At 44.9% G+C, this 19,378-nt stretch overlaps 1 protein-coding gene across 1 annotated transcript in view; it reads left to right on the top strand.

Annotated features, from left to right (window-relative positions):
* The first annotated feature begins 763 nt into the window (after positions 1-763).
* Positions 764-19,378, top strand: part of LOC124606279 (F-box/LRR-repeat protein 2) — a 730,587-nt gene continuing 711,972 nt past the window's right edge. Inside the window, exon 1 of the mRNA XM_047138259.1 lies at positions 764-896. The gene's annotated coding sequence lies outside the window, so the exon portion shown is untranslated. The remainder of the gene's footprint in view (positions 897-19,378) is intronic.

Below are 19,378 nucleotides of genomic sequence, written 5' to 3'. Positions count from 1 at the left end.
CGGACAGATCATAACTTTGCGAAAATAAAGAAAGTAAAGTTTTCACTCGAGAGAAGATTTGAACCAAGAACCTCTCGCTCCGCAGCTGCTCACGCTAACCACGGGACCACGGCAGTCCTGCGCTCACATTCTCTTTGATGTTGCCGATCTTGCGCATGGACTACTCAGTTTGTATATTTTGCTTATTTTTTTCGTAGTTCCACACAACTTCTTCCTGCTTTCTCGATTGATCTGTGTTCAGTTTTTCAAGGCCTATCCACTGTGCCAACTCATAACTAAAACGGAGGGGAGTGCGATGGGGAGGTTCCCTTGTCAATACTTCTCTGTTAAGGTTACGGTTACCAGGGGTAAACGCGACTGGGTATGTTGCGCTCTTGCTTGTACCACATAAACAGGGAAGTGGAGCCGCCGCCGTTCATTTAGGACACATGTCTAATAACAGATGTCGCTGTCACACACGTGCGCACATGTGCAGTACTTCCGCACGTCTGCACACTGTGCAGCGTTTGGCCGGCCCTGATGTAGAGTGTGTCTGCGGCTACGGGCAGGGCAGACCGAGGTCCCGGCTGCGACACTCGGGAGCCGTCATTCAGCAGGGCGCACTGCACAGTGGTCGGTGGGAGCGGCGCTGTAAACAGTGAGTGGGGGCGGCCCGCTATTCCTGGCGTGTCGGAGTGGAGTGGAGCCGCAGCAGCCGAAGGCGGCCGGCCCGGCGCCGCGGCGGCCCCCGCGTGCAGTGCTGCGGCAGCGACCGCCCTCTGCTGCACGCCGCGGTTCGCTTCGCCTCGCCTCCGACACCTCAGACCCCGGCTGGCGAGCCGTCCGCGCCGCCAACTCTCCTACCACAGGCGACAGCGCGCTCGGCTGCTAGACTAGCTCTCCGCGACCGTCCACAGGTGGGTAACGCGCTCGCCACGCCGAGCCGAGTCGCACCGTCGCAGCCACCCTCTCGCCCGTCTCAACGTGCGGTACACGCAGTTCACGCGTGCAACTTACGCAGCTTTCTAAAGCGGCATCGTGAGCTACAGTTCACACATGACGCCACAAATTCTACGTAGTTGCACAGCTTTCATTATGGTGTTAATCGAAATTTTTGTGTTACCAGAAGAGCCAACACCGTGTTACGAGTGGAGGCCGAAATGCACGCGTTTTAGCTCACGCAGGCTGGCGTGAGGAGGGAAGAACTATACTGACGTGAGGTGTGGAACATGACAAGGAATGAGAATTCAGAAAGCGGACGTAATTAGTTTGATACGTAACTTTAATCCATTAATTTTAATTAAACTACTGCTGCTGAGTAATCTTTCATGGAAGATGATTTCTTAAAAAAAGAAAGTGCATAATGATCGCTGTATCAGAAATATGTCCAGAATGCACGATATCTCTACTAACCTTCATGACCAGTAAGAAAGAAAGCTGAAGAATTCAAGTACTATTCATTTTCCATGGTTCATAGTATTGACATAAATGATACTGCACGGCTTTTAGTTTTCATAATGTAATTGGGAACCACGACCATATTATTGTCAATGTACTGTATTTTTGATAAATGCAGCATTGGTAGTAAAGATTGAAAACCTTTATTTTACAGATCGATTTCGGTCGCAGTGTGACTATCCTCAGTGCAAACTATTCGAACCTTGTAGGCCCATATCATAACAACACATTTTCTATGAGGTGTGGTATGTACTACAATGATTACTTCCCAACACATATCTTCACTAGTACTGCATACAACAATTTTATTTAGTTATTCATTTATTTTTGGATCAGCAACTGCTAAGGTCACAGGATTGGCCCTTCGTAATTAAAAAAAATGTATATTATATGCAATACAAGTGAAGATACCACTTGGAGGTAATCATCATAGTACATATTACATCTCATAGAAAATGTTGTGTTAATAGGATATGGGCCTACAACGCTCGAATAGTTTCCACTGGAGATGGTAACACAGTGACCGACATCGATCTATAAAATAAAGGATTTCAGTTTTTAGTTTTCATCCATGGTATTGATAACAATTTCAGTACCACGGAAGAACTGGCAGGATCGCGTTCCATGAAAGGTTGAACAACCAGTGGAGACATCTCTAACGAAGTCACGAAGAAAATGGGTTTGACTTTTGAAAATATTGTGGCCATTTGCATCAATGGAGCACTTTCTGTGTATGGAAACAAGATCGGTGCAGTATCATTACTGGAATAATACGCCACGAATTTCATTATACGAGTATTGTTCATACAGAAATGTTATGCAGCAAAGTTCTGGGATACGGCCATATCATGTCAACCGTGGGTTCTGTTATCAACCACAACCAAGAAGAAGGGCTTAAACACCGATCATTTCGTGGATTTCTTGAAGAAGCAGTGGGATTTATTGTAGTATCATACGGACGTTCGTTGGCTAATTCGTGGAAAAAATATTGCAGCGTGTTTTTGCACTAAGAGAGGAAATAGTCGATTTTATGAAAAACGATACAAAGGATCCTGTATTGAAAAATAAAGGCTAGATCAATGACTGATGTTTTCTCAGTGATATGACGGTTCACTTAAGCGAGCTGAACCAACACCGACTCAAAGGAAGGCCTCGGCGCTTGTTCGTGACGTCACGTCAGCTAGGCACGGCGAACGCCAGGTCTGTTGCAGGCATACTCATAATGGTGGGGTCTCCCTCTCTGACACAGGAAAATATGAAACTATTGGCGGTAGTTGACCAACACACATTGTTCTGAGAGATTTCTGCAGTCAGTTAATTGTATAATTCATTGCACTTGTTAACAAATAGTGTACTCCTGAACTCAAATTTCCACTTGTTTTAAAGATTGACATACAAAAACAAGTTCATGGTCCAGTAGCAACAGAATTCGTGCTTCTTTACCTTATTTGTAAATCTGAGGAAGTTACGTTTGTACTGGGTTGCTTTTACAAGAAACTGTGAACATATTGGTACTCTTCTTTAGGTATCTTGGTTGACTATGGGGTGAGGAGCACTGAATGTTAATGAAATATCTTGCGATTGTACACGTTGGTGGAGGGGGTGGGGGACAGAAGAAGAGGCAAAAGAGAGATACTTGTTTTATAAAATAATTTTTTTTTTATCTTATAAAGTTTCTCCTTTCAGTTGCAAGAGGGGAATATTTATCTTTTCTAATATGCATGTTTAAAAAAGTTTAAGCTCATCAGTATTTTCGATGTATGAAGCTATTTTGTTTCCTGTTTAGAATTCCTTTCGTTGAAAACGACTGTAATCTAATGACTGGCAACAGTTGGACATTTACACGTGTAAATTAGTTCACATTTCCAGTGACGATGTCAAACGTAAACAAATAAATAAATAAAAGAAACGAGTGCATTGTAAGGGGGTTGGGGTAAGTTTCGATAGCAAAATGGATCAAGTAAATATAGTAACTTGAATGTATAATTTCCGAAGCTTGCAATGGGGCAAAGCATCTTCTCATATTGATCTACGTTTGTTTCGACAGGATTCAGTAATACAGACCTATGATCTTCATTTGCAGCTTTACGATAGTAAGAAAATCTTTCATCTAAATAAAACTGCAGAACCCAAAACAACACCAAACATTTTGTCCAAAAATAACAGATTTATAGTGATAAGCACGCCCAGGCGTTTCTGCCTGCAACAGATCTGGCGTTCGCCGTGCCTAGCTGACGTGACGACACCAACAAGCGCCGAGGCCTTCCTTTGAGTCGGTGTTGGTGCTAGGGAGTCTCTCTAGACTAGACCTGCCGTGTGGCGGCGCTCGGTCTGCAATCACTGATAGTGGCGACACGCGGGTCCGACGTATATTGACGGACCGCGGTCGATTTAAAGGCTACCACCTAGCAAGTGTGGTGTCCTGGCGGTGACACCACAAAAATCATACGCCCAGGAATGAATGTTATAGTGCAATTATGGCTTAGAACGGTGACAGGAGTTAAATACGAGGCGTGTTTTTTTTAAGTAAGCACCGTTTTGAAATTAAAATAATATGTGCTAATATATCTCAATAATTTTATTATTACATGAAAGCCTGTACCTTAATCTACTTTTCTACATAATTTCCGTCAATATTGAGGCACTTCTCATAACGCTGTACCAGATTTCGAATACCCTCCTCATAGAAGTCTGCCGCCTGACTTGTTAACCACTGCATCACCACTGTTTTGACTTCGTCATCATCTTGAGCACGCTGACCGCCCAGGTGTTTCTTTAAGTGCAGGAACTGATAGTAGTCACTGGGCGCAAGACCGGGGTTGTACGGAGGATGATCTAGAGTTTCTCATCGAAAAGATATGGTGAGATCTTTGGTCTGATTCGCCACATGCGGACAGGCATTGTCTTGCAGCAAAACGATGCCCTTGTTCAACTTCCATGGACTGTTGCTTTGATTCTGGTGTGACGTAGGCCACCCATGTTTCATCGCCCGTAACAATTTGGCTTAAGAAATCATCACCGTCGTTGTGGTATCGCTCAAGGAAAGTCAATGCACTGTCTAAAAGTTTGGTTTTGTGCGCATCCGTCAACATTTTCGGTACCCAACGTATGCACAATTTTCGGTAATTAAAGTGCTCGGTCACAATGCCATACACAACACTACTAGAAACATTAGGAAAGTCATGCCGCAAGGAGGAAATCGTAAAGCGTCTGTTTTCTCTCACCTTATTGTCCACTTTCCGCACAAAACTTTCGTTAACGACCGAAGGACACCCACTCCGTTGTTCATAATGCACATTTGTGCGGCCATCTTTAAATGCTCTCACCCGATTTCTTACCATTCCATTACTCATAATGTTTTCTCCGTAAACTGCACAGATCTGAAGATGAATATAGATCGCTTTTGGGCCTTTTGCACCAAGAAATATTGTAACAGCCCGTACTTCACAGTCGACAGGACTCACGATTATCGGAGACATCTTAAACACTCAGTGCACAACGTAAACAAGGAAGAATCGGATTGCAATGGCGTCAGAGCGTAGATTAAGGTACAGGTTTTCATGTAAAAATAAAATTATCGAGATATCTTAGCACGTATTTTTTTAATTACAAAACGGTACTTACTTAAAAAATACGCCTCGTATAAGGAAGCCGAAAACCAAATTTTCGACCCTAAAAAAGATTTCGCACAGGGATAAATGAGAGGCCACCAACAAATTTATAAAAGAAATAACACTCGGAGACGAAAATGCTATCTGCAATAACAAAGTAATCAACAGCTGGCATGTAAATATGATCTACATACACGTCACTCTTCCAAGATTTTAGAAACTTGTATTCATTGATATAGGCATTTCAGATAACTAATTTTTAGTTTAACAGCTGCCACATCAGATTCGGGAGCTATTTCCTGCCCATAACGCACAATTTATACAATGCTTCGTTTCACAAAACACAATGTTTATATGACTCTCTTTTTGGTTACTGCCGGCCGGTGTGGCCGACCGGTTCTACGCGCTACAGTCTGGAACCGCGAGACCGCTACGGTCACAGGTTCGAATTCTGCCTCGGGCGTGGATGTGTGTGATGTCCTTATGTTAGTTAGGTTTAAGTAATTCTAAGTTCTAGGGGACTGATCACCTCAGAAGTTGAGTCCCATAGTGCTCAGAGCCATTTGAACCATTTTTTTTTTGGTTACTAACATTAAGTTCAAGTATTCATCCAAAAATGTTTTAAGATTGTGAGATACATCATTGGTTTGCAGATATTGCACTCGCGCGCGCGCACACACACACGCACACACACACACACACACACACACACACACACACACACACACACACATTCTCTCTCTCTCTCTCTCTCTCTCTCTCTCTCTCTCTCTCTCACACACACACACACAGCCGGCCGGAGTGGCCGAACGGTTCTAGGCGCTTCAGTTTGGAACCGCGCGACCGCTACGGTCGCAGGTTCGAATCCTGCCTCGGGCATGGATGTGTGTGATGTCCTTAGGTTAGTTAGGTTTAAGTGGTGCTAAGTTCTAGGGGACTGATGACCTCAGCTGTTAAGTCCCATAGTGCTCAGAGCCCTTTTAACCATTTTTGAACACACACACACACACACACACACACACACACACACACACATACACACACACACACACACACACACAACTCACACACACTGGTACAGAAAATTATAGCTAGCTTGTTGTCTTGTAGTCCCAGGAGCTGCAAAAGTGTATCTTCCGACCACTGTTTACGTCATTTTTCAGACCGAGCGAGGTGGCGCAGTGGTTAGCACACTGGACTCGCATTTGGGTGGACGACGGTTCAGTCCCGCGTCCGGCCGTCCTGATTTAGCTTTTCCGTGATTTCCCTAAATCGCTCCAGGCAAATGCCGGGATGGTTCCTTTAAAAGGGCACGGCAGACTTCCTTCCCCGTCCTTCCCTAATCCGATGAGACCGATGACCTCGCTGGCTGGCCTCCTCCCTCAAAACAACCCAACTCTTTTTCCAGTAATAAAACAAAATAGACTGAAAATCGAATGAAGTACAGTCTCAATTACTCGACGGTAACTGCGACAGATTTTTCGTGTTTCGAAATATTGCCACCAGGGAGCAGTGGTGGAAGGTAAGTGGCGCAACAAAGTACAACCAAGTTGAACTTTTTATGGCACGATAAAAGTTGCGTCTCTTAAGTCGTGCCACTAAAAACTGGAAGTTCACACATGCAGCTCCATTGCACGCACACACACACACACACACACACACACACACACACACACACACACACAGCTACAGAAAATAAAAAATAGCTTGTTGTCTTATAGTCCCAGAAGCTGCGAAAGTCTACCTTCCGACCACTGTTTTGACTTTTTTTCAGTAATAAAACAAAAACACACTGAAATCGAATGGAGTTCAGCAGCAATTACTCCACGATGACTGTGACCGAATGCTCGTGTTCCGAAAAATTTCCACCAGGAAGCGGTGGTGAAAGGAAAGTGGCGCAACAAAGTACAACCAAATTGAACTTTTTGTGGCGTGACATAAGTTGCATTTCTTTAGTTGTGCAACTAAACACTCGGAGTTCACACATACAACTGCAGTTCGCCATTAGCTGGGGCGACACTTTTGTTGCGTGTGTGAACGTAGCTTTAGGCGGCTTTACGCAGGGCCACTTTACTGCGCTGCTCGGTCGTTCGGAAGCAGCTCTTCCGCTGACGTTAGTGGCGGTGCTACCGAGCGCTAGTGGCGCTCCAAACGCGCGTTAGTGGCGCTGCAAAGGCACGTTAACAGAGCCGCCAGCTTTGCTCACCTTAGGTAAAATACTGAGCGATCGGTGGAGGATGCTTTATTAAAAGTTCAACAACATTTGGTAGAAATTAGAATAGGAACTTGCTGCCTTCTGCATAACTTCATCAGGTTAAGAGATGAGTTTAAGATTGAGGGCACACTTTGTGTTGCTGGACTAGAGGGTGGGTTGTCAGTAGACAACACTCTACCTTTAAACGGTACGAAATGCATCGGAAGAGCAGTTGCTGATTACTTCATGAATGAAGGGGCTTGGAAATGACTTAAATGCACATAAAATTTGAAATTAGTATTAACGTGCAGCTGAAATGTTTGCTTGAAATACAATTTTACATGTACTAAATTTGTAAAGGAGTTTAGGTTCTGCAGTATTTCCTGTATTGCTGATATTTAGTGGAAATATACTTATCTTAACGATTAAGATTTTTCTCCGTTGTGGACAAGATAGTGAATTTTGTTTCGAATTCCCCTATGATGGAATACCACTTCTTCTTCTTTGCAGTCTTGTTACTACACAGTGTGCCCCAGTTCCGTTGGGACTGTGGCTATGGAAAATAAAACTTGTGGAGTATGTTCACAAACTCACTGTATTTATTCGAAATAGTCTCCTCCTGAATCAATACCCAAATGAAATAGTTTTAAAAGTGGTTTGAAACAGTCACCTATAATATTTTCTGCAGTTCTACATCTACACCTACATCTACATGGATACTCTGCAAATCACATTTAAGTGCCTGGCAACGGGTTCATCCAACCACCTTCACAATTCTCTGCCGGCCGAAGTGGCCGTGCGGTTAAAGGCGCTGCAGTCTGGAACCGCAAGACCGCTATGGTCGCAGGTTCGAATCCTGCCTCGGGCATGGATGTTTGTGATGTCCTTAGGTTAGTTGGGTTTAACTAGTTCTAAGTTCTAGGGGACTAATGACCTCAGAAGTTGAGTCCCATAGTGCTCAGAGCCACAATTCTCTATTATTCCAATCTCGTATAGCGCGCGGGAAGGACGAACACCTATATCTTTCCGTACGAGCTCTGATTTCGCTGATTTTATCTTGGTGATCGTTTCTCGCTAAGTAGGTCGTCGTCAACAAAATATTTTCGCATTCGGAGGAGAAAGTTGGCGACTGCAGTTTCGTGAGAAGATTCCTGCGCAACGAAAAACGCCTTTGTTTTAATGATGCCCATCCCAAATCCTGTTCATTTCAGTGACACTCTCTCCCCTATTTCGTGATAATGCAAAACTTGCTGTTCTTATTTGAACTTTCTGATGTATTCGGTCACTCCTATCTGGTAAGTATCCCACACCGCGCAGCTGTATTCGAAAAGATGACTGACAAGCGTAGTGTAGGCAGTCTCCGAAGTAGAGCTGTTACATTTTCTAAGTGTCCTGCAAGTAAAACGCAGTCTTTGGTTAGCCTTCCCCACGTTTTCTATGTGCTCCTTCCAATTTAAGTTGTTCGTAATTGTAATTCCTTGGTACTTAGTTGAATTTACGGCCTTTAGATTTGACTGATTTATCGTCATGTGTGACAGATTTCTTCTAGCGCTCAAGTGGATGATGTCACACTTTTTGTTATTTATGGTCAATTGCCAATTTTCGCACCATACAGATTTCTTTTCTAAATCGTTTTTCAATTTGTTTTGATCCTCTGATGACTTTTCTAGTCGATTAACGACAGCGTTATCAGCAAACAACCCAAGAGGGCTGCTCAGATTGTCTCCCAAATCGTTTATATAGATAAGGAACAGTAAAGGGCCTATAACAGTACCTTGGGGAACGCTAGAAATCACTTCTGTTTTACTCGATGATTTTCCGTAAATTACTACGAATTGTGACCTGTCTCTGACAAAAATCACGAATCCAGTCACATAACTGAGACGATATTCCATAAGTACGCAATTTCACTACAAGCCGATTGTGTGGTTCAGTGTCAAAAGCCCTCCGGAAATCAAGAAATAAGGAATCAATTTGAGATCCCTTGTCGATAGCACTCAACACTTCATGCCAGTAAGGAACTACTTGTGTTTCACAAGAATGATGTTTTCTTGTTTTCTAAATCCGTGTTGATTGCGTGTCAATAGACCATTTTCTTCGAGGTAATTCATAACGTTCGAACGTAATATATGTTCCAAATTCCTGCTGCTTATCGACGTTAATGATACGGGCCTGTAATTAAGTGGTTTAGTCCTACTACTTTTCTTGAATATTGGTGTGACCTGTGCAACTTTTCAGTCAACTTTATATTTAGTACTGCAGTATACTTTTCTCGAATGTCCTCAACTGCGTCATAACAGTGTTCTTTCATTGCCAACTTCAATTTGGGGAACAACAGAAGTCGGGTGGGGCTATGTCCGACTATTACGGTGGGTGATCCAGGACTGTGATCCGTTAGCTGTCCAAAAACTCGCACACAAACTTCGCTTTTTGCCGTAGAGGAGTGACCAGGAACCTGCCTATCGGTATTCTGGCCGAACTCGACAAATTCTCGCCCACAGACGATGGAGAACTCAAAAAACTTGATGTTGCCTCACTACTCCACCGTCATTTTGTGAAATGTGTCAGATGTATACTGTCACATTCGCGGCTGCATCTGTGCTAATATTTTAAGACCTTTTACACAGGTGTTTTCGAAACTTCAAGGAACGTAACACAGAACTTGCCACGAGATAGCGTTGCAGTTTGGAATTTCACACAAGGTGTCCTAACGGAACTGGGACACGTTGTGTACAATCGTCGTGCTTCAGATCCCATATGAGAGGACACTTTTCAAATGTAACTTCCTGGCAGATTAAAACTGTGTGCCGGACCGAGACTCGAACTCGGGACCTTTGCTTTTCGCGGGCAAGTGCTCTACCAACTGAGCTACCCAACCACGACTCACGCCCCGTCCCCACAGCTTTACTTCTGCCAGTACCTTGTCTCCTACCTTCCAAACTTTACAGAAGCTCTCCTGCGAACCTTGCAGAACTAGCACTCCTGAAAGAAATTATATTGCGGAGACATGGCTTAGCCACAGCCTGGGGGATGTTTCCAGAATGAGATTTTCAAAGTTTGGAAGGTAGGAGACGAGGTACTGGTAGAAGTAAAGCTGTGAGGACGGGGCGTGAGTCGTGCTTGGGTAGCTCATTTGGCAGAGAACTTGCCCGCGAATGGCAAAGGTCCCGAGTTCGAGTCTCGGTCCGGAATATAGTTTTAATCTGCCAGGAAGTTTCATATGAGCGCAAACTCCGCTGCAGAGTGAAAATCTCATTCCGGAGACTTTTCAATTGGTTCTAATGGCTCTAAGCACTATAGCACTTAACATCTGAGGTCATCAGTCTAGACTTAGAACTACTTAAACCTAACTAACCTAAGGAAATCACACACATCCATGCTCGAGGCAGGATTCGAACCTGCGACCGCAGCAGCAGCGCGGTTGCGGACTGAAGCTCCTAGAACCGCTCGGCCACAAAGGCCGGCCGGACACTTTTCAGTCTCAATGGGACAATTTCTCGTTTGAAGTTTCTTACGTGTGTTCCCGTATCCAACGCCATTGCCTAAGACAGTGCAAACCAACCTCTACCGCTTCACCGCAGGTACCACGCTAGGGACAAAGTGGATCACGATTCGTGCGTTAACAGCGTTTCGCTCGCGCGTTTGACATACGTAATGGTACGGCTGTGGCACAGTCACGATTGGAGTCTTTATTTGTGTTCGCCACTCGCGTCGAAGCTGACAACCGAAACGGCCAGCAGCGCCACCGTTCTCTGGTTGTGGCTGCGTGTGGAACCGCTCCTATACCTGCAGCATTAGCGATCGTCACCGCTTCTAAGAATCGCTTCTAAATGGCTACGTATGAATGGCTCCTTATTGCTTTCTTTCTTTGTTAACTGACTCCCTGTCTTTGGCGGTCCCTAAACTATCAATAGTATTGTGCCATATACTGACTATCGGCGCCAGACAGCCAAATGATATTGCGCAAATTTCATCTCAAACCTCTGAGGTGCAAACATGCTGGATATGAACGCCAGCCTTTACAGGCTTTGCGCTCGCGGAAAGAAAAGAAGTACAGATGGATGAATGAGTGGTATAACAGAGGAAGACTGACACATGAAAACTTACTGTAAGTGAATTGAGGATAGGCACACCAAATGACTACTGGAACTGTCTAACGATGGGCGCTCTGTCATTTGATGTGTCCTTGTAACTGGTTACACCCATAATTAAGAAAAAAGGACACTCATCTGATAGACGCTACTACTGCAGCTTAGCGCTTGTCGGCTAACTTACGTCATTCCGATACAGGAAATTCATTTGAAGATCTACAATTTGAATGTGTAATATCACGATAGTCAACAAGAATAATCGTGATGGAAATGGGCACAGATAATGTAAAATGCTTGATATATTACTGAACGGTAAGGTATGGATACGTATTTAAAGCTTAAGTTTTGGTTACGTTTGGATTTGAACGGACTTCTAGCCATTGAAAAAAGTCATGTAAACCTAGTTCCCGATATCCGCTTACCGATTATGCAGCGTGCCGATTATCAGTGAACCGACCGAGCGGTTCTAGGCGCTACAGTCTGGAACCGCGCGATCGCTACGGTCGCAGGTTCGAATCCTGCCTCGGGCATGGATGTGTGTGATGTCCTTAGGTTAGTTAGGTTTAAGTAGGGGTAAGTTCTAGGGGATTGATGACCTCAGAAGTTAAATTCCATAGTGCTCAGAGCCATTTGAACCATTTTCGTTTACAATACAAATTTTTTAATTTGAAGTCCTAGATGACGAAAAATTCCAAGAGTAATCCAACAGACTCGCCTATGAACGAAGTTTTCAGCAGATGAGTGGCGCAGATATATAGAACATGATCAAAAGTATCCGGACACCCATACGTAATGCGGGACTAACCACTAGATATCACGGGAGCCGGACCCGCCAGTGTACACCGAGGTGACAAAAGCCTTTGGATGGCAATATTCACATATAAAGATAGCGGTAGTATCGCTTATACAAGGTATAAAAGGGCAGTGCATTGGTGGAGCTGTCATTTGTACTCAGGCGATTCATGTGAAACCGTTTCCGACCTGATTATGGGCGCACAACGGAAATTAACAAACCTTGAACGCAGAATGGTTGATGGAGCTAGACGCACGGGACATTCCGTTTCAGAAATCGTTAGGGAATTCAGTATTCCGAAATCCACAATGTCAGGAGTGTGCCGATAATAACAAATTTCAGGCTTACCTCTCATGACGGGCGATGCAGTGGCTGACGGCCTTCACTTAATGACCGAGAGCAGCAGCGTTTGCGTAAAGTTGTCAATGCCAAGAGACAAGCATCAACGAACGAAACAATCGCAGAAATCAATGTGGGACGTACGACGAACATATCCATTAGGACAGTGTAGTGAAATTTGGTTTACTGGGCTACGGCAGCAGACAATCTCTGCTAGCAACACGACATCGCCTGAAGCGCCTCTCCTGGGTCCGTGACTATATCGGTTGGTCCGTTAGTCTACCGGAAAATCGTGGTCTGGTCAGATGACTCCCGATTTCAATTGGTAGTAGAGCTAGAGTGTGGCGCAGACCCCACGAAGCCATGGAGCCAAATTGTCAACAAGGCTCTGTACAAGTTGATGGTGATACCGTTGTGGTGTGGACTGTGTTTACACGGAATGGACCGGGTCCTCTGCTTCAGCTGAACCGATAATTGACTGTAAATGGTTATGTTCGGCTATCTGGACACCATTTGCAAACCATTCATGGTGTTCATGTTCCCAAACAACGAGAGCATTTTAATGGATGTCACAACTGTTCGCAGTTGTTTTGAAATACATTGTGTACAATTAGAGCGAATGGTTTGGCCACCTATATCGTCCGACATAATCCAATCGAACATTTATGGGGCATAATCGCGAGGTCAGTTCATGGCCAATATCCTTCACCGACAACACTTTCGCTCTAATGGACTACTGCAGCATGGCTCAGCATTTCTGCAGGGTACTTCCAGCGACTTGTTGAGCCCATGCAACGTCGACTTGCTGGACAGACGACAGGAGGTCCGACACGATATTAGGAGGTATCCCATCATGTTTGCCACCTGAGTGTAGAACTAGTGTTGTCAGCAGAGAAGCAGTAACAGCAGAGTTTGTCGGTCAGGAGAGGTCAGTGACTTCAAACTGGCGCCAGTCATTGGATGTCACCTGACTAGAAACCCTTCTGAAGCTATTGTGAAGTGAAAACGCGAAGGAACAGCAACATCTACACCAAAACCAGGCAGACCTTCTGTACTGACGGGCAGGGACCGACGATAATTGCGCAGGGTGGTTGTAAAAAATCGCACGAAAACAGTGGAACAAACCACTCGCGAGTTTCGAATTGTTGCCATCAGTCCAGCCAGCACAATGACTATGCTTAGGAATTTACAGAGAATGGGGTAGAATCGTCGAGCAGCTCCATATAAGCCACACGTTTCTACAGTCAGTGCCAAGGTATACAGGGTGGTCCATTGATCGTGACCGGGCCAAATATCTCACGAAATAAGCGTCAAACGAAAAAACTACGAAGAACGAAACTTGTCTAGCTTGAAGGGGGAAACCAGATGGCGCTATGGTTGGCCCGCTAGATGGTGCTGCCATAGGCCAAATGGATATCAACTGCGTTTTATTTTTTAAATAGGAACCCCCATTTTTATTACATTTTCGTGTAGTACGTAAAGAAATATGAATGTATTAGTTGGACCACTTTTTTCGTTTTGTGATAGATGGCGCTGTAATAGTCACAAACGTATAAGTACGTGGTACCATGTAACATTCCGCCAGTGCGGGCGGTATTTGCTTCGTGATACATTACCCGTGTTAAAATGGACCGTTTACCAATTCCGGAAAAGGTCGATATCGTGTTGATGTATGACTACTGTGATCAAAATACCCAACAGGCAGGTGCTATGTATGCTGCTCGGTATTCTGGGCGACATCATCCAAGTTCGAAAAATGTTCAAATGTGTGTGAAATCTTATGGGACTTAACTGCTAAGGTCATCAATCCCTAAGCTTACACACTACCTAACCTAAATTATCATAAGGACAAACACACACACGCATGTCCGAGGGAGGACTCGAACCTCCGCCGGGACCAGCCGCACAGTCCATGATTGTAGCGCCCGAGACCGCTCGGCTAATCCCGCGCGGCCATCATCCAAGCGTCCGGGCCGTTCGCTGGATAGTCACGTTATTTAAGGAAACAGGAAGTATTCAGCCACATGTGAAACGTCAACCACGGCCTGCAACAAATGATGATGCCCAAGCAGGTGTTTTAGCTGCTGTCGCGGCTAATCCGCACACCAGTAGTAGACAAATTGCGCGAGAATCGGGAATCTCAAAAACGTCGGTGTTGAGAGTGCTACATCAACATCGATTGCACCCGTACCATATTTCTATGCACCAGGAATTGCACGGCGATGACTTTGAACGTCGTGTACAGATCTGCCACTGGGCACAAGAGAAATTACGGGACGATGACAAATTGTTTGGACGCGTTCTATTTAGCGACGAAGCGACATTCACCAACAGCGGTAACGTAAAACGGCATAATATGCACTATTGGGCATCGGAAAATCCACGATGGCTGCGACAAGTGGAGCATCAGCGACCTTGGCGGGTTAATGTATGGTGCGGCATTATGGGAGGAAGGATAATTGGCCCCCATTTTATCGATGGCAATCTAAATGGTGCAATGTATGCTGATTTCCTACGTAATGTTATACCGATGTTACTACAAGATGTTTCACTGCATGACAGAATGGCGATGTACTTCCAACATGATGGATGTCCGGCACATAGCTCGCGTGCGGTAGAAGCGGCATTGAATAGCATATTTCATGACAGGTGGATTGGTCGTCGAAGCACCATATCATGGCCCGCACGTTCACCGGATCTGACGTCCCCGGATTTCTTTCTGTGGGGAAAGTTGAAGGACATTTGCTATCGTGATCCACCGACAACGCCTGACAACATGCGTCAGCGCATTGTCAGTGTATGTGCGAACATTACGGAAGGCGAACTACTCCCTGTTGAGAGGAATGTCGTTACACGTATTGCCAAACGCACTGAGGTTGACGCACATCATTTTGACCATTTATTGCATTAATGTGGTATTTACAGGTAATCACAGGTAACAGTATGCGTTCTTAGAAATGATAAGTTCATAAAAGTATCATATTGGAACAACCGAAATAAAATGTTCAAACGTACCTACGTTCTGTATTTTTATTTAAAAAACCTACCTGTTACCAACTGCTCGTCTAAAATTGTGAGCCATATGTACATCTACATCTACATTTATACTCCGCAAGCCACCCAAAGGTGTGTGGCGGAGGGCATTTTACGTGCCACTGTCATTACCTCCCTTTCCTGTTCCAGTCGCGTATGGTTCGCGGGAAGAACGACTGTCTGAAAGCCTCCGTGCGCGCTCTAATCTCTCTAATTTTACATTCGTGATCTCCTCGGGAGGTATAAGTAGGGGGAAGCAATATATTCGATACCTCATCCAGAAACGCACCCTCTCGAAACCTGGCGAGCAATCTACACCGCGATGCAGAGCGCCTCTCTTGCAGAGTCTGCCATTTGAGTTTATTAAACATCTCCGTAACGCTATCACGGTTACCAAATAACCCTGTGACGAAACGCGCCGCTCTTCTTTGGATCTTCTCTATCTCCTCCGTCAAACCGATCTGGTACGGATCCCACACTGATGAGCAATACTCAAGTATAGGTCGAACGAGGGTTTTGTAAGCCACCTCCTTTGTTGATGGACTACATTTTCTAAGCACTCTCCCAATGAATCTCAACCTGGTACCCGCCTTACCAACAATTAATTTTATATGATCATTCCACTTCAAATCGTTCCGCACGCATACTCCCAGATATTTTACAGAAGTAACTGCTACCAGTGTTTGTTCCGCTATCATATAATCATACAATAAAGGATCCTTCTTTCTATGTATTCGCAATTCATTACATTTGTCTATGTTAAGGGACAGTTGCCACTCCCTGCACCAAGTGCCTATCCGCTGCAGATCTTCCTGCATTTCGCTACAATTTTCTAATGCTGCAACTTCTCTGTATACTACAGCATCATCCGCAAAAAGCCGCATGGAACTTCCGACACATATGTTTGTGTCTATTACAGCGCCATCTATCACAAAGCGAAAAAAGTGGTCCCACTAAAACATTCATATTTCTTTTCATACTACACGAATATGTAATAAAAATGGGGGTTCCTATTAAAAAAAAAAGCAGTTGATATCCGTTTGACCTATGGCAGCGCGATCTAGAGGGCCAACCATAGCGCCATCTGGTTTCCCCCTTCAAGCTAGACAAGTTCCGTTCTTTGTAGTTTTTTCGTTTGACGCTTATTTCGTGAGATATTTGGCCCGGTCACGATCAATGGACCTCCCTGTATTTTTGCGTATAGGGAAGACGGACGAATGATCCTTATGTGACGGTCGCCATTTTGAAATCATGTTTTCGTCGTATTTCGGGTCCTGTTATGACGTCATAGGCCAAAGTCGACGTGTGGTATCGAAAGCTCTGCTTTATCTCTATTCTCTCAACCGTATTTAGGTGATAAGAATATATTTAAACATCGATGCGAACGTCAGTTTTACTTGTCACCTGAACCCTTCATTACATATACACTGTCTCAACCATAAACAAACAAAACAGAAAAAAGCCGAGTGGGGGCACACATACGGTAAATAGACGAATCTTGGAGATCATACCGTTGTTTGTCGTAGGTTCTTCACACTCCACTTTCATCGCTCACGGTCTCGTTATTTATTTCTGTTTTGCAGCTATCTTCCATCACTGCTCACTTTCTGTCTGATCCATGATGAAGACATTGCCAGCACTTGTTCCTGGAAAGCTATTTCGCGCGCAGCGCGTCAACGGGACGGGTACGGGGGCTTTGCTGTGGCAGAATGCGGAGGTCTGCTCTGCAGCGAGCAGACACCGTCATTAGGCGGGCCGGCCCATGAGAAATAAACAGCGAAACAAGAGCCCTTGGTGCGGTCGTGATCTGCCGCGTAAAACAGCAGGAGGCTGCAGCCCACCGACGTGCGAGGCACGCCCAGCGCGCACTGCCTCAGCGGGCGCCAACAGAAACACAGCTCAATCGTTGCCTAGCAACAGCTGTAAACTGTTACGTGTCACGCGCAACACTAGTGTTAATACGGGAGTGAATCAAATAGAAACGGGGTTTCACTTTTAAAAATTCGTTTATTGAAAAACAAAAGGCAGTTTCAATTTATTTTTCCACTTAGTTTCCCGCTTTAGAAATACATTTTTCCCAACGAGAAGGAAGGTTTCTTATCGCAGGATCGCAGAATGAAAATGGTTGTGTCACCTTCAAATCGGTGCCCTGCTAGAGCCTGTTTAAGCTGTCCATACAAATGGAAATCACAACTGGAGTTCCAAAACAGCTAACCAGTGATGCAACTGCCCGTAATACGAAAACGTGGTGCTGAAGCCATGAAACTTGGATCATGGAGCAATGGAAAAAAGTAATTTGGTTGGGTGAGTCATCTTTCACACTGTTTCCAACTTCTCGCCAAGTTTACATCCCCAGAGTGAATCATGGCGTTGGTTCGGTGACAATTTGGCGTTCATATCGCGTTATTCCATGGGCCCCATGGTTATGCAAGATCACGTTACTGAAGCCATGAAACTTGGACCATGGAGCAATGGAAAATATAATTTGGTTGGGTGAGTCATGGCTTGGCTCTGAGCACTATGGGACTCAACTTCTGAGGTCATTAGTACCGTAGAACTTAGAACTAGTTAAACCTAACTAACCTAAGGACATCACAAACATCCATGCCCGAGGCAGGATCCGAACCTGCGACCGTAGCGGTCCTGCGGTTCCAGACTGCAGCGCCTTTAACCGCACAGCCACTTCGGCCGGCGGTGAGTCATGTTTCACACTGTTTCCAACTTCTCGCCGAGTTTACATCCCCAGTGTGAATCATGGCGTTGGTTCGGTGACAATTTGGGCGTTCATATCGCGTTATTCCATGGGCCCCATGGTTACTATGCAAGATCGTGTTACTGTAGCCATGAAACTTGGACCATGGAGCAATGGAAAAAAGTAATTTTGTTGGGTGAGTGATGTTTCACACTGTTTCCTACTTCCCACCGAGTTTACATCCCAAGAGTGAATCATGGCGTTGGTTCGGTGACAATTTGGGCGTTCATATGGCATTATTCCATGGGCCCCATGGTTACTCTGCTACTCAACTACTTAGGCTGATCAGGTCCACCTCGTGGTATCATTTTTGTTCCTCAATAGTGATGCTGTGTTTCAGGACGACAGGGCGCCTGTTCACATATCTCACATCGCATAGGACTGGTTTTGTGAGCACGAGGATGAATTGTCTCATCTTTCCTGACCACCACAGTCACCCGAGATCAATATCATTGAGCCTTTGGAGGGAAGGGTGCGTGATCGCTATTCATCTCTATCATCGTTATATATGAAGATAGTAACTATTCTCGAAAGAACAGATACCATTGATGACAGTGCTGCTTCTCTAGAATAAATGATAATTGAAACCCTCAGCTGCCGACAGGTGTTGTTGATATAACTTGATGGGACAGCTGAAAATGTGTGCCCCGAGTGGGACTCGAACCCGGGATCTCCTGCTTACATGGCAGACGCTCTATCCATCTGAGCCTCCGAGGACACAGATGAATAGCGCGGCTGCAGAGACTTATCGCTTGCGCGCTTCCCGTGAGACCCACATTCCCAACCGTCCACAATCTACATACCTAATGTACCTAATAGATACTTGTACATCCACTCATTACTCGCGCACACTAAGGCGACGATTCCCGTAAGAGTTCTGGTAACCTGCGCACATTCGCACAGACGAAGGTCAATGGCTGGGTATATACGAAGATAGTCGGCAGCTGAGGGTTTCAATTAATTATCATTTATTCTAGAGAAGCTGCACGGTCATCAGTGGTATTTGTTCTTTCGAGAACAGTTACTATCTTCACATATGTAGTTAAAGGCTACCCAGCCATTGACCTTCGTCTGTGCGAATGCACACAGGTTGCCCAAACTCTTACGGGAATCGTCATCTTAGTGTGC

Source organism: Schistocerca americana, chromosome 3, assembly GCF_021461395.2.
Source record: "Schistocerca americana isolate TAMUIC-IGC-003095 chromosome 3, iqSchAmer2.1, whole genome shotgun sequence".
Classification (NCBI taxonomy): Eukaryota; Metazoa; Arthropoda; class Insecta; order Orthoptera; family Acrididae; genus Schistocerca; species Schistocerca americana.
Note: the sequence above shows the minus strand (reverse complement) of the source record. Positions and strands in the feature narration are given on the sequence as shown.